Here is a 14,138-nt window from a genome sequence, read left to right on the forward strand (position 1 = left end):
CAAAACCAAGATTATTTTGAACATTACCCTTGTAGAAGATATGTCGACACTAAATGTATGATAAAAATACAACTGAAAATCTCACCTAAATGAAGCCCTGGCCAGTAGCTACAAGCAGGTAGACTCAGACAAAACACCGTGTACAAACATTTTCTATCAATATGAATCTCTCTTGAAAAGGGTACGTTGCAGGACAGCATGGGCGTTGACTACCCAAAAATTTTTTAGCTTCCCCTAAATAGGGTACACCACAGAGTAGACAAAATATCTCTGGGAAAAAGGCATGGACTACCCATAATTACTTATGGAACATGGGACTATCCAAAAAAAACATTTAACCTCCCCTGAAAAGGGTACACCGCAGAGTAAACAAATTATCTCTAGGAAAAGGGCATGGACTACCCATAACTACTTATGGAACATGGGACTAGCCAAAAAAAACATTTAACCTCCCCTGAAAAGGGTACAGCGCAGAGTAAACAAAATATCTCTGGGAAAAGGGCATGGACTACCCATAACTACTTATGGAACATACTACGGACATGGACTACCCATCAACATCCCCAATCAACCAACCATGGGCATGGACTACCACAGACACTAACATCCCCAGACGAGGGTACAGCGCATAGTATGGACTATGACCCTGGGACAAGAGATGGGCATGGGCCACCCACAAACACCAACATGCTCAGGTAAGTGTACAACCATGGGCATGGACTAACACACACCTTGTGTACTGGTATGGGCTTGGACTACCCACTATGACATCACACCCACACTGATAAACGAAACGACACTAAGCCCTACATAGGATTCACTATGGAGTACATCATAACCCTAGAAAAATGGTTTCGGTAGAGTTAAATACTGTCAATCTGATCCCATATGTAAACGATAGGGCTAACACTGAAGAGACTATTAACCACACAAAAGATCATGTTGAAAACAATATGCAAACTAAACACTTTAAAACAAATTAGTAAACAATGCCAGCTCCGGTGAGCGACCTCTCACCCGGGTTCTGTGTTTACTGTTCTCTGTCGACATCGTTGAGCTTCTAGAAGTCGTCGTGGGTTTTTGTCAGCTGAGTACAGAGTGATTATTTCCATGAGCAAAGTCTCTTCTGCTCCATTGTTCCCTACATCCTCTAAACGAAGCCTCATGGTCAGCACTCATGAAGAAAACTCAGAGATCGAAATATACACTGGTGTGTACATCACCGAAGGAAAAAACAAACTCCCAAGACTCACGCAATAGACTGAAAACGCTACGAGTGGCAGTGGTTGCTATGACGACCCAAACAATCACAAGATGGCAGCCACGTCGGTCGCAGCGGCGTAAGAAGCGTGAAGATCGGCGTCACAGGCGTTACAGGACCCGAGAAGAACTCGGCCTCACCAACTCCCCGAAGCATTCCAGGGACGTCATCAGATGAAAGGCTGACAGGAAGGAGAGAAGATGGTTGCAGACCAACCGTCACCAACGGACAGCGGGATACAAGACGGTGAGTAAATGAGCACAGCAAGGCAAAACTTGGGAGACTGACGCTGAGGCTGTCCAGGCTTTACACACATTCACCGCACAACGAACAGACTCTGCCTCCATGCTTGTGTATACATTGTACTGTTCACAAAGGCAATTGGGTGTACGCAGGTGAAATTTGTCAACACATCTTACTCTTCATCAATGCTTCAGGTTTCTCCCGACAGAGCCGTGACAAGCACACACAGGGCAGCCTCAAACAGATCCGGGACAGCTGGAGAAACTCTCCAAACATGCCATACTGTCCGGACGGTGGGAGGCACGAAGGCTCAAGCTGAAGCGGCGCTGTATCTAAGCGCTGGTGAAAGGTTCATAGTATTTGTCTCTGGTGCAGTTAATTGAGCACTTTACATAAATTGCCAGTTTCTGCCAACACATGACTCTTCCCACATTGTACGAAGGCTTGACTCAATATAACATACTGTAGGCCTCAGGGAAGGGTAATTCTGGAAGACTCTCAGCTGACAGAAGCAAGGTGACAGCAGGCATAACAGTAACAAAGGCTCAGGTTGTAGACTGCTGGTTGACTAAACGCTAACAAGAATTGAGGTAAAGACAGCCTAATTGCAGGCTGTCTACATACAAATGAGCACGTCCAGTAGGCAATCAGTACCTAAAGCTCATTGGTGCACCTTAACATCTCACACATAAATTAACAGCAGACATTAAGGTGAAACACACGCCCTGGGTGCAGGCTGTCCAGGTTGAATGGGACACTGGTGGGGTCAGCAGGGCGTTACCTTAAGTGTGAAAATGAAGTCTCTTTGTAGATCTTGAATTCTTAGGCTCCTTAGTTCCTTAGTTGACCTTTCTCCTTAGTTCACGCGTAGTTCATCCAGTTAAAATCGTCGCCAAACTGTAATAAATGAAAGATGCAGAGTCCACTTGATAGGTTAAGATCCTTTATTGCAGGTTCCTTCCAGGTTAGACAGATAAGTTAGGTTGTAAGGAAAACAGGAGAAAACCCCACCAGGAGCTCGCTGTTGGTAGCTCAGCCTCAGATGACCAACTGCCACAATAGGTAATAGAAAGGTACAGTCAGCTAGAGAGACACTCTGGCATTCTATGATGTCATAAGTATAATAGTATTGTCTAGCCAGAGAGGAACAGTGAAGAAGGTATTTACTACATCCTCCTACTGCGGTCTTGAAGTTAGAGTGTGCCATATTAGTATGACGAGGGGCACCGCGGCGAACGGAAAGACCATCCGCCGCTTTTACGCTGGTCGGATTGCCGGCACTCAATATGGTGGTGGTGCCTTGCAGGCACTGCCATCCATATTATGATTGGTGCGGTAGAATGTCTTTCCATGACGGAGACTCCACCATGGAGAAGCATGCGGTAAACACTTTGGGGCCTGTTGCGGGCCCCCGGGTGGGTTGCTGCACTTGGGGGGTACTTATGGTACCCCCTACATTGCCACGAACAAGGTGGCAGGCACTGCGCGGTGCCTGTCACGTTGAGCCTACCAATGCACAACATGCAGTTTTTACATTGTCGTGGGTGCTGCCTACAGCACCGCCCGTCGCAATGTAAATGTTGCGGGATGCGACCGCTAGGGTGGCGGTTGCATCCTAATGGGCCCGGTGGGACCGCCGCACCTCTGACGGTCGGTCCCGTTTACCGTTCCGGTGGCGGGTGGACAAAGTCCGCCCGCCATCGTAATAGGCCCCTTAATTTTTTCATCATCCCCAATTAACGTTTCTTTCCATTGCATGGATTGGCATGAAAATCTGCATGCTGACCTTACTTGAAGAAGGTAGTTATTTGCCCTTTTGTACAAATCCGTCCACGGGGGCAAACGTCATAGGCAGATCAACAAATGCCTTTGCAGTGGAACATCCATATGAACAGTTCCTACTGGGCACTGTGTAATTTATCTATATATGGCCATGTCAGGTGTCTTAGTGTACTAATGCGCCCACTGTAGGGGCCTTTGTTTGACCTCATGGTCACAGGCTCAAATCCTGGTGGGTCCACTCAGCCTTTCATCCTTCAGAGGTTGATAAAATGAGTACCATTGAGTTGGGTAACAATAAACATCTGTTATTCTGCGCTAAGGTGCCCTTCTGGGTGTACGTGCACTTTACAAATACACATGTTATGTTTATATACATAGATAAATAGATATATTTACTGAAAAAACAAAGGTTAAAGCAATGGTTTCGCTAGGTGCAAACTTCAGTGACAACGTAACGTTTTAAACTAAAAGAAACACTGAAATTCGCCAGTTATAGTTATTTCCAGTGATTTTAACTTGTGCACGAAGGAACCTATAACTTGCACGCCCAACATGCACAGTTCTGCCATCAGTAATTTAATTTCAGATATTGCGGTCATGCTATTAGTGATGTCATAGATCATATAATGAATGATGTAATATGTGAGGTCATTAGCAGTGCATGGCGTGGGTTTGAGTGCAACCCCTTACAGACAAGCAACCCACGCCGTACTCGGTTGAAGGCATGTGCAGCGTGCGGTTGGTGTCACAGGACCTAGCCGCACTCAGGCAGACATGCTGGCTTTGTCATAACACCAAAATATTAACAAGCATTGGCAAAGCCAATAGGTCTCTTCTATATGAGCTATTAGTGTTGGCAATGGGTTTTTGCCATGTTGTACACCATTATTACTGCTGTCCAGCATGGCAAACAGTTAGTGGCGTGGAGTGTCCTAAAGGGAGTGTGGGAGTAGAATGTCATAGACTGGATTTGTTGGAGTAGAGTGTCGTAGAATGGAGTGGAGTGGGGAACTAGAGCAGTGGCGGATGCTGTGACATAAAAGTGGCGGGCAGTCCAGGGTCAGCGTGGTGGGAGAATACAAAATAAATAAAAAGACATTTACCTACAGGCTGCCGCTTCGGTGCTCTTCTGCACCTCTCATCTCCACTCCCAGCAGTCAATGCAAGGCTCCCAGTCCCTTATGCCAATCACGCTCAGTTAGGGCCTGGGAGCGTCTTCTTGTTCTCCACCCGGCTATGCAGCACAGTTCCGGTTGGAGAGCTCTGAGTGCACATGACGGTTTGGCCGTCCTAAGATCATCAGCCAAATCGTCATGCGCACTTGCAGCAGTGCCCACCACTCCTTTCCCATGTTGCAGATCCTATCTATCAGCATAGCCTGGCCCCGCCCTGCCCTTGACTCGGCTCAGCGTGGAAAAGTAAAATGATAATAACCTGTGTTAATATTTTATTTTCCATGTTTTCACTGGGGGGTGACTCTCATCCGCCTTAACTGATCAGTCGCTGCCGAACTAGAGTGTTGTAGAGTTGAGTAGAGGGGAGTAGAGTTCAGTGGCTCATTGGCAGAGAGAGGCGTGGAGCGGAGTGAGGTGGGGTAGAGTGGTGTGGGATGAAGTGGATTGAGGTAGTGGTGTGGATGGATTGGATTGAGTGGAGTGGAGTGAGTGGACTGAATGGGGTGGATTGGATTGGAGTACAGTGGATTGGATTTGGGTGGATTGGAGTGGGATGGATTAGATTGGTTTGGGGTGGATTGGATTTTTGTGGGGTCGAGTGGATTGGATTAGGGTGGTTGGAGTGGGGTGAACTGGAGTGGAGGGGGTAGATTGGAGTGGACCGGAGGAGGTGGATTGGAGTGGGATGGATTGCATTGGAGTGGGGTGGGGTGGATTGGATTGGATTGGGGTAGAGTGGGTTAGATTTCAGTGGAATGGAGTGGATTGAACTACCGTGTAGTATGGTGGATAGGATTGGAGTGGGGTGGAATCGACTGGGGCGAATCGGAATGGGATGAATTGGATGTGTTGGGATGGGGTGGATTGGAATGGGGTGGAGTAGATTGGATTGCAGTGGGGTGAATTGGATTGAAGTGAAGTGAGGTGGATTGGGTTGAGTGGGCTGGATTGGATTGCGGTTAATTTTATTGAGGTGGTTTGGATTGGTTGGGGTGAGCTGGATTGTGATGGGATGGGTTGGATTGGGGTGGAGTGGGATGGGGTGGATTGGAGTAGAGTATATTAGATTTGGCTGGAATGGGGTGGATTGGATTGGGGTGGGGTGGATTTAATTGGATTAGAGTGGAGGTGGTTTGGATTGGAGTGAATTGTTTTGGATTTGAGTGGGGCAGATTGTTTTTGATTAGATTGGAGAAAATTGTTTTGGATTGGAGTGGGGCAAATTGTTTTGGATTGGAGTGGGGCAGATTATTTTGGATTGGAGTGGGGTGTGTTGGATTGTTTTGGACTGGAGTGGGGCAGATTGTTTTGGACTGGAGTGGAGCAGATTGTTTTGGACTGGAGTGGGGCAGATTGTTTTAGACTGGAGTGGAGCAGATTGTTTTGGACTGGAGTGGGGCAGATTGTTTCGGACTGGTGTGGGGCTGATTGGAATGTGCAAGATTGGAGTGGGGCAGGTTGATTTCGATTGGAGTGGGACGAATTGGATTGGGGCAGATTGGACTGGGGTGTGGTGGGAGGATTGGAGTGTGTCAAAGCATCATTTCAGAAAGTACACATAAGAAAGAAACAATGTCATTTTGCAACAAGATAATTCTCATCTTTTGAGAACAGTGCCCACAAGCAAAAAAATAGAAAAACGCAATTAGGCAATCGCTGTTTCCAATAATGATACATGTGGCCCTAGGTTGAAATAACTTTGTGGTGCACAATTAGTTTAGAGTGTAAATGTTTTTCTTTGATTGATTTACAGGTCCTTTCACATCTAAATATGACATCATAATCTTCACTTCTCTTTGCAGTTTGAGGCAATATACAAAGCCCTTCCGTTCAAGTTTCTCTTTCCTATTAATAGCCTCTTTTCATGTCTTCCAGCTTGATTTGGTCTGTACTTTAGGCAAGGTCTCCTTGGTTATTCTTCCCCTAAAAAGGAGGGAAGACAGCAGTCCGGATCCTCTGAGACTTTCCAGACCTGACGCCCTCCTGTTCTCCCATGATTCCCTTCTTCATATCCTAATCCTGTTCCTCCATCCCCTTTTTCCTGTAGCACGTCCCTGCAGAGAAAAGAAGGCTGCAGTCAGGTAGTCCTCTGTTTCTCTCCAGCTTTTCTGCTGCACTTCTCTGAACTGTCTGATCTTCATGGGAACAGTCGATTCCGAACTGCCAGATAAGGCACCTTCCAGAAGGGAACACAAGCAACCCCTGGCCAGTTTTGGCCTGTTGAACCGCGTCCATATGGTGCAGCTTGATTTGTAGGCCACAGTGAGCAGAAGACTTGTGTCTGGGCATACCCCTTGCTCTTGGGGCATCAACTGCAACAACAAGACAATGGATGGAGTGTTCATAATTTTCTCAGCCACAGGTGATTGATTGCTCAGTGGTGCATTCCAGTACATCGTTTTTAATCCACCATGTAACTCTAGATAGAGACCCTCCTTATGCAAATCAGTACTGACCCAGCCCTCCTAGCAACAATCCATCCTGAGTGGCCAGGCAAGGCCCACTCCAGAAGGAAACACAAGTAGCCCTAATCCAGTTTTAGCTTATTGGGCCTCTAATTAGGATGCAGCTTTGGTTCTATGGCACAGTAATCACAGTGTAAATTTACAAATAGTACTACATATATTAAATGCTGCTTTAAACCAGCCATGTTGTTTTGAAATCAAATTTACAATCTAGTCCTGTTTTGTACCAAGATGTGCAGGCCTTCTCGTCACAAGGGCCTATCTTGTTTTTCACTTTGGGTCTCATAAGTGAGAAAGTTAGATTCCTGTTATCCAGCACAGAAGCTTCTGCTGTGTATTTTAGTTTCAAGGTCATTCAACTGTTCCTCATAAGGAGTGGCACGCCTCTTATTATTTGTGGTTTCACTTTCTGTCATGTGACTGGTTCCATTGTGTATGTGAAGAAAATGAATAAAAGTAATGCAATATCAAGATGTGTTACTATTATGCTCTCAATAGCATTGTAAGGGCAAAAGTACTGTGATTTGTTATACAATCATTAATTTCTTTGCAATTTGTTAATAAACATGTTCCAGATTTCAACAAGTTAGAGAAAGTGATTTTCATTTAGCAAAGGCAATATTTAGCTTGAGGAATGTGGATAAATTATGCGGATAAACAAAGGGGAAAAAGCTGATGAAATTGAAAGACGCTATTAGAAATAGGACTGTGAACATACATTCTCACCTCCCTCTTTCTTTAGGACTTCATTAAATCTTTCAAGCACACATGAAACATCTTATGTTCCACCTCTAATCTGTAATAAATTAGTATGTTTGCTGCAAGTGATAGAAAGTGAGAAATACATTTTTAAACAGTGGTGCTGGAACAGTTTTTAGAGTGGGAGTGCTGGTCAGTGGTGAGACCTTTCCTAAACACTCAGGTGAAAACAGAAGTACGAGTATGAGAAAACTAAACCTGTTACATCCTAAAAAAATATATAATTAATATCATATATCAATCATGATATATGACTTGTTTTTCATAAAGGGCTTTGCTGTACCTTGTACGGTATAGTTTGTATGCTTATATTAGAACAAGGTAAGTTACTGGTATTGGATAAAAATGGCTGATGTAATGTGCTGATTAATTGGAATGTTATGGGTTCTTGGGTTCTAAAGCGGCTTGGGATAAAACAGTGATCGTGGTGTTATGGATTGCTGCTGTTCCTGTTCCTTGTGGGCTTTTCTACTTCTGAAATACATCTAAAGAAAAAAACTTCTCAATGGCTTCTTATTTTAAACCCATCTGCCACATTACAGATTGGCAACAAGGATTGGGAAGAGGATGTAGCCTTACGGCTAGAGCGGTTGACCTCGGAGGTGGGGGAACCGGGTTCAAGTTTCGGCAACTACGCTCAACAGCCTGTGATTCTGGGCAAATCACAATAATCTCCCCGTGCCTAACAAAAATTGATGTGCCCTCATGCAACAAAACTGGTACTCATGTAAAGTGCTCTGATACCCGATGTCTCGGGTCTAGTTTGCGCTATATAAAACTCTACAACAAAAAAAAAGGATGGTTGAAGCCATTTTCTTAATGTTGTTTCAAGCCCACCTATGAGGTTTCTCAGTAAATTTTTACCAGCAGTTGTTATTTTTTGGGATTTGCATTTTTGGAAGTACTGGCAGAAGGTACTGTTAATATACTTTCGTGGTTTTCTGTCTGCGTACCTTACTGAAGTCAGTTGTGAGACTTCCGCAAGCTCACGAAGGCCAACCAACTCCTCTCGCACTTTGGCTCGAGACAGTATTGAGTTGTTGGAAATGTGCTCCTCGTTCTGCAGAGCCTGTGACGTCCTGGGTGCCTCCAAAGTATTGCACTCTAGTTTCTGTTGAAATCCATATACACCGCGTGACGTTGTGTTGCATTATGCGGACAAATCTATGTGGCACCCATTTTGGAATTTGATTAATTTCCAACTGCCTTCCGATTTACATTTTTGGTAATAGGCACACCTCAACTGAGTCACCAAAGTTTTTGTGCTTATATTTTCAGTGAAGGACACACCTTTACCATAATGCACTAAGTGCTTATATTGTGTACTTAGGTTCATTTATTTTCAATAATAGGCACACTCCGGATTTAGTACCTTGCATTGTGCAACGCATCAGTATATCCTTACATTGATTTAACAATTTTTATAGAATTTTACTATTATTTGGTTTCCTCTTTGACAGGTTTAACTTGACATTCTATCTCATTTTTTTAATCTGCTTTGTCATTAGATTGTTTGATATGGCTTCCAGCCAATTAACCCAGTTTATTTTGACAGATGCCAGATAAGCCCTCTTTGGAAAGGAAGGAGCGGATAAGAACTTTTGAGAACTATCTTGTTTCGTTTGCCGGTAAGAATTTTCCTCCTGACTGTAAAGTAGCGTTACAATTTCATTTTCTTGGAAATGCTGCCATTGAGATCTTTGACACTCTTCAACCTCTGTCTGCACCGCCAGCAGGTGATGGATCGTGGAATGTTTACAAGAAAGACATTTTTATATGGGAAAGACAGTTCACAGAGGAACAGAATGCTATTATCGAGCAGCACATTTTTTTAAGAGAACACAATTTGTGCTAGCAGCAGATTGTGATCTTGGAGAAAATGTAGAAATGTATATTAGGGATCAATGACTAAGACCTAACATATGGTGGCTCTGCCTACTGTCTGCACATCTACCCCCAGTTTACGGAAGTAAATAACAAAAGGAAACACAATATGATGTTTGTTTTCTCTCTGGTGCTGTCGTGGTCCTAACACCCATCCACCTTTGGTGCATATCAACCGCACTACATTGCAGTGCAGAGTTATGTCAAAACACAAACATGGCACCGAAGCCATGTTTTCATTTCTTAGTCTTTTCCTTATTAAGTTCCCACTTCTCAGTAGTTAATTCCAGTTCAAACATGAATGGCACACAGTTCTTATTTAATTCAGGGACACATCCCAGTACATCATTGTTCAAAAAGGCAGCAGCCAACATGTGTTTCATTCTCCTGAACTTTTTCAAGGCTGCATGATCATGTATAACAATTATTTGTACATATTTGGTTGACACTATTGAGTAGTGCCATCACCTCGTGGATGTACCGTTACCTGTTCACCCTGCGTGAGTAACTATTGTGCATAAATAAAGACACACCATGTGGGAAGGTATGTGTTTGAGAATCAACGCTTTGTCATTGCGTGCCTATATACTGGCCTTTAATAGATAGACTAATTTGTGAATCTAGTGTTAGATCAGTGTTGTTTCAGTTAGTTCCAAGGAACCAAATGGTGCTCCACCACATTGTAAGGGCGGGTCATGTAAAAATATACTATACCTAATTAGATTTACAAACGTCCAAAGCGTTATTTGAATTCCAGTTATGTAGTTATTGGTTTTGTTGTGTCAGTAAATGAAAGAGCGTCGTAGCGCAATCCTCTCGGTGGGAATAATATCTAAGCACATATGAAAACAAACCAATCGTCTATAAGTCATTAAGTTTTCAGGGATACATTATTCAAATGAACGTCATAGATATGTGTACAATTTCGGCAAGTAAAAGACTGTAATTTTACCCTCCGTAGAGGCTCGTTATAGCTCGTACTTAGGGGTCGATTAGGATGGCGGACGGACAAAGTCCGTCTGCCATCCTGTCTGGGGCAGGGACCGTCCGCCACAAGGGCGGTGGTACCGTGCCCCGAATTAGGATGCGCCCGCCACAGTGGCGGGTGCATCCCGCAATTATAACATTGCGGCCGACGGTGCTGAAAGCTCCGTCCGCCGCAATGTCAAAAATGCATGTTGTGCGTTTCACAGCATAACATGACAGGCACCGCGCGGTGCCTGCCATGTTGTACTGTGAAACGCAGAGGGTACCATAGGTACCCCCATGTGCACCCCCCACTGACTCCCCTTCACCCTGGAGGCCCGGAACGGGCCCCCAAAGCAAAGGCATCTGCATCCGGCCATCGTAATATGGCTGGCGGTGTCTGGAAGACACCGCCAGCCATATGAACCCTTTTCCGCCCCGGCCGCAAGGCGACCGGGGCAGAAAAGCGGCAGACGGTGTTTCTGTCCGCCGCGGTCCCCCCCGCCATTGTAATATGGCGGGGGGAAATTAGTGGCGGACGGGCACAGATGGTGGACGGATCGCCACCGCCTGCATGGCAGTGGCGATCCGTCCGCCATCCTAATCGGCCCCTTAGTGTTAAGGTAACCGGGGTATTTGAATTCCCACATACCTAGTGTAGTTAAAATCCACCAATATACTGGTTTGCAGGACTCTGATGAGCCTGCTGGAAAACAAAAGAATAAAGAGGAAATACTTTTTTCCCCTTTTCCTCGCCTTCACAAATAAGCGGAGGCAAAAGTGACTCGTAATTATGCAGTAAAAAGGAAACAGTACAGTCTTCTTACCGGTTCTTTGAAAGGGAATCCAAGAATGCTGTGCACACGAGAAAGTCCTGACCTCCTTGTTGCGCGTGTGGGAGATGTTAAATGTAACAATTTGGGCTCATTTGATATGGCATAACAAAAATATAATTGTGGATTGCCATACAATACCTAAAATACATGAAATGCTTTCTGCTGTTGCTGATGCTAATTTGTTTTCTATAATTGATCTCAAATCAGCATATCACCAAGTTGTTTTGGCTGAGGAGTCACGTGATCTCTCCTCATTGTTACTCCATTCGGTGCTTATAGGTAATTAAGATTACCATTTGGGTTGGCTTCTGTGACCTAGTGTCTTTCAACAGCTTATGGAAACACGTTTCAATGGTCTTGTTGGAGCACAAGCATTTCAAGACAATATTTTAATATTTTGCAGAAGCCTTGAAAGTCACAATGTCATATTGGATAAAGTGTTAAGCATTCAGGAAGAAAGGGGTATGACAGTCAGCATTGATAAGTGTAAATTTCTACAAACAGAGATTAATTATTTAAGCCATTGAATCACACAGATTCCAGATTTCCAAAGTTGCTAAACTGTGAGACATAGACGTTTGCCAAACTTTACTTACATGATTGCTTAAAGAAGTAAATTTTGAATAGGAATTTGAACGGAGTCCTTAAATGCAGTCGCAATTTATATAATCGCAATTTTAGTGATTCCTTAAGTTGTGATTTTTGCATTTGGGATGGTGCAAAAATACCTGTTGCAAAGGGGCACATTCGCAGAATCTGGCCCTTTGCGACCAGTTTTTGGTTTGATTTATTGGGCCCTTAGTCACTTATTATTCATGCATCTGCTTTGAAACCTTTTGACCCTCAAGTTGAATGTGATGTCACAATGGATGAAAGTTCTTTGGGTTTAGGTACAGTGTTTTGCCAGATGGTCTAAGGTAAAGAGAACACAATGTCATCTATTTCTAGATGTTTGCAGGGAGCTGAAGCTCACTACAATACTATGTAGAGGGAAGCTTTAGCCTGTGTATGTGCTCTAGAAATGCTCAAAACGTTCCTGTGGGGGAAAGAGATTTGTTCCAAGAATGGACCATAAGTCATTACTTTACATGATGGATGTGAGGGATCTAGCCATGCTTCTTCCAGATCCGTGAGATTGATTTCCAAATTACAGGAATTACATTTTAAAATTAGACATATTTCAGATGGTAAAAATGTTGTTGCGGACTGTTTATCCTGACTGCCACAATCCTCAAGAGATGAAGCTTAAATTGGGCAACAAAAGGAATGGATATTTGCTACTTTGAATGCTGTTGACATGAGTGAAGATGCTATTTCGGGGAACAAATTGATTAATTTAAGTTATTTTGATAATCAGTTATTGGTTAAAACATATTGGATGGATGACCATCTACGAGGCAGTTGGAAGCATGGTTGCAGAGTTTTGAACAGGTTTCAACTGAGCTAAGTGTGGTCGGTGAAATACTGATGAGACATGACCTCTTTATTTCCTTCTCTTAAACTTAGATACAAAGTGATCATAATTACACCTCAAGAACATCCTGGTGTGTCAGCTACAAACAAACAACAAATGTTAAAAATGGCCTGGTATGGATGTTGATGTTGAAAATTGTATTGATGTCTGTCCTGTTTGTCTTAATTCGGATAAATATTGGGTTACTTCGAATGAATCATTGAGTTCCCCTGAACTTCTGGATGCCCCTTAGGAAAAGATGTTCATAGATTTTGCAGGTCCATACAATGTTTTGGGGTCGAAGAAGAGATTTTTGATAGTGTTTGTGGATATAATTTCAAACTGGATTTATTATACTCTTGCCAGCATTCCCACCACAGAGAGTGAGCCCTTTTTTGATACAGACGGATTTCCAAAGGTTCATCTGTCAGACAATGTAATGCAATGTGTATCCAGTAAGATGACGGAGTTCTTGAAATGTTGCAGTATTAAGCAAGAGAAAGTTCCATTATATCATCCATCTGTTAATGATCATGTTGAAAGGGCAAGCACATTTTTGAAAGAGGGAATAAAAACTGCATTGGGAAGCAATAAACATGTTCTTTAATTTCTTAAAGAAAAGATTTGGCGTTATCACAATGCTCCTCATTTGTCTACGTGGGTTACTCCATAGTGTTTAATGAGAGGTAGAGAAGCACATACTTTTCGTACTCCTAAAGTATTGAAGGATTCTATGGTGTGTGTTGATTTGAAAAATAAATGATGGAGTGAAGAAGAATTTGCAAATTAAGCAGGAGAGGAATAAACCATATCATGAGTTGGTGTGTAGGACCAAACCCTAAGGTATCAGAATAAATAATTGGGTTTTGGGGTGCAAGCCTAATTAGTTCATGTTAACGTGAATCTAAGTTCATGGGTAAAGTTGTTAGAGTAGCCAAAACTGGTGTGTTGTTGAAAAAATAAAGGTTAGTGGAACAAGAGTTCGGTTCTTGCTTTGAAACCTGGACAGAGATTTTACATAAACACTGAGAGTGGTGACAATGTGTTTCTGGTTTCTGTTGATAATCCATTAGACAAAATGGTTGGGGATGGTTTTACCTTGATTTGCTTCCCAAATTCTATGTACGAAAATGAAATTGGCATATGTAGTAATAATAATTCAATTGTCAGTGTCCAAAAGAAGGTTTTGTTGACACGTGTAATGTTCATGGTGAGGATATTAGAAATGTATCCAGAAGTGACATCAGGGGTATTCCACTAGAAGGATCAAAGTACCTGATAAGTGTAACGATTTTGTTTTATATTAAGTGTTCT

The 14,138-nt window shown here is 43.2% G+C and overlaps 1 long non-coding RNA gene across 1 annotated transcript in view; it reads left to right on the forward strand.

Annotated features, from left to right (window-relative positions):
- The window catches only part of LOC144791582 (uncharacterized), a 361,016-nt gene that overhangs the window by 95,057 nt on the left and 251,821 nt on the right, over positions 1 to 14,138 (forward strand). Inside the window, exon 3 of the long non-coding RNA XR_013602432.1 lies at positions 9,241 to 9,313. This is a non-coding gene — a long non-coding RNA (uncharacterized LOC144791582). The remainder of the gene's footprint in view (positions 1 to 9,240; positions 9,314 to 14,138) is intronic.

This window comes from Lissotriton helveticus, chromosome 11 (genome assembly GCF_964261635.1).
Source record: "Lissotriton helveticus chromosome 11, aLisHel1.1, whole genome shotgun sequence".
In the NCBI taxonomy this organism is placed as follows: domain Eukaryota; kingdom Metazoa; phylum Chordata; class Amphibia; order Caudata; family Salamandridae; genus Lissotriton; species Lissotriton helveticus.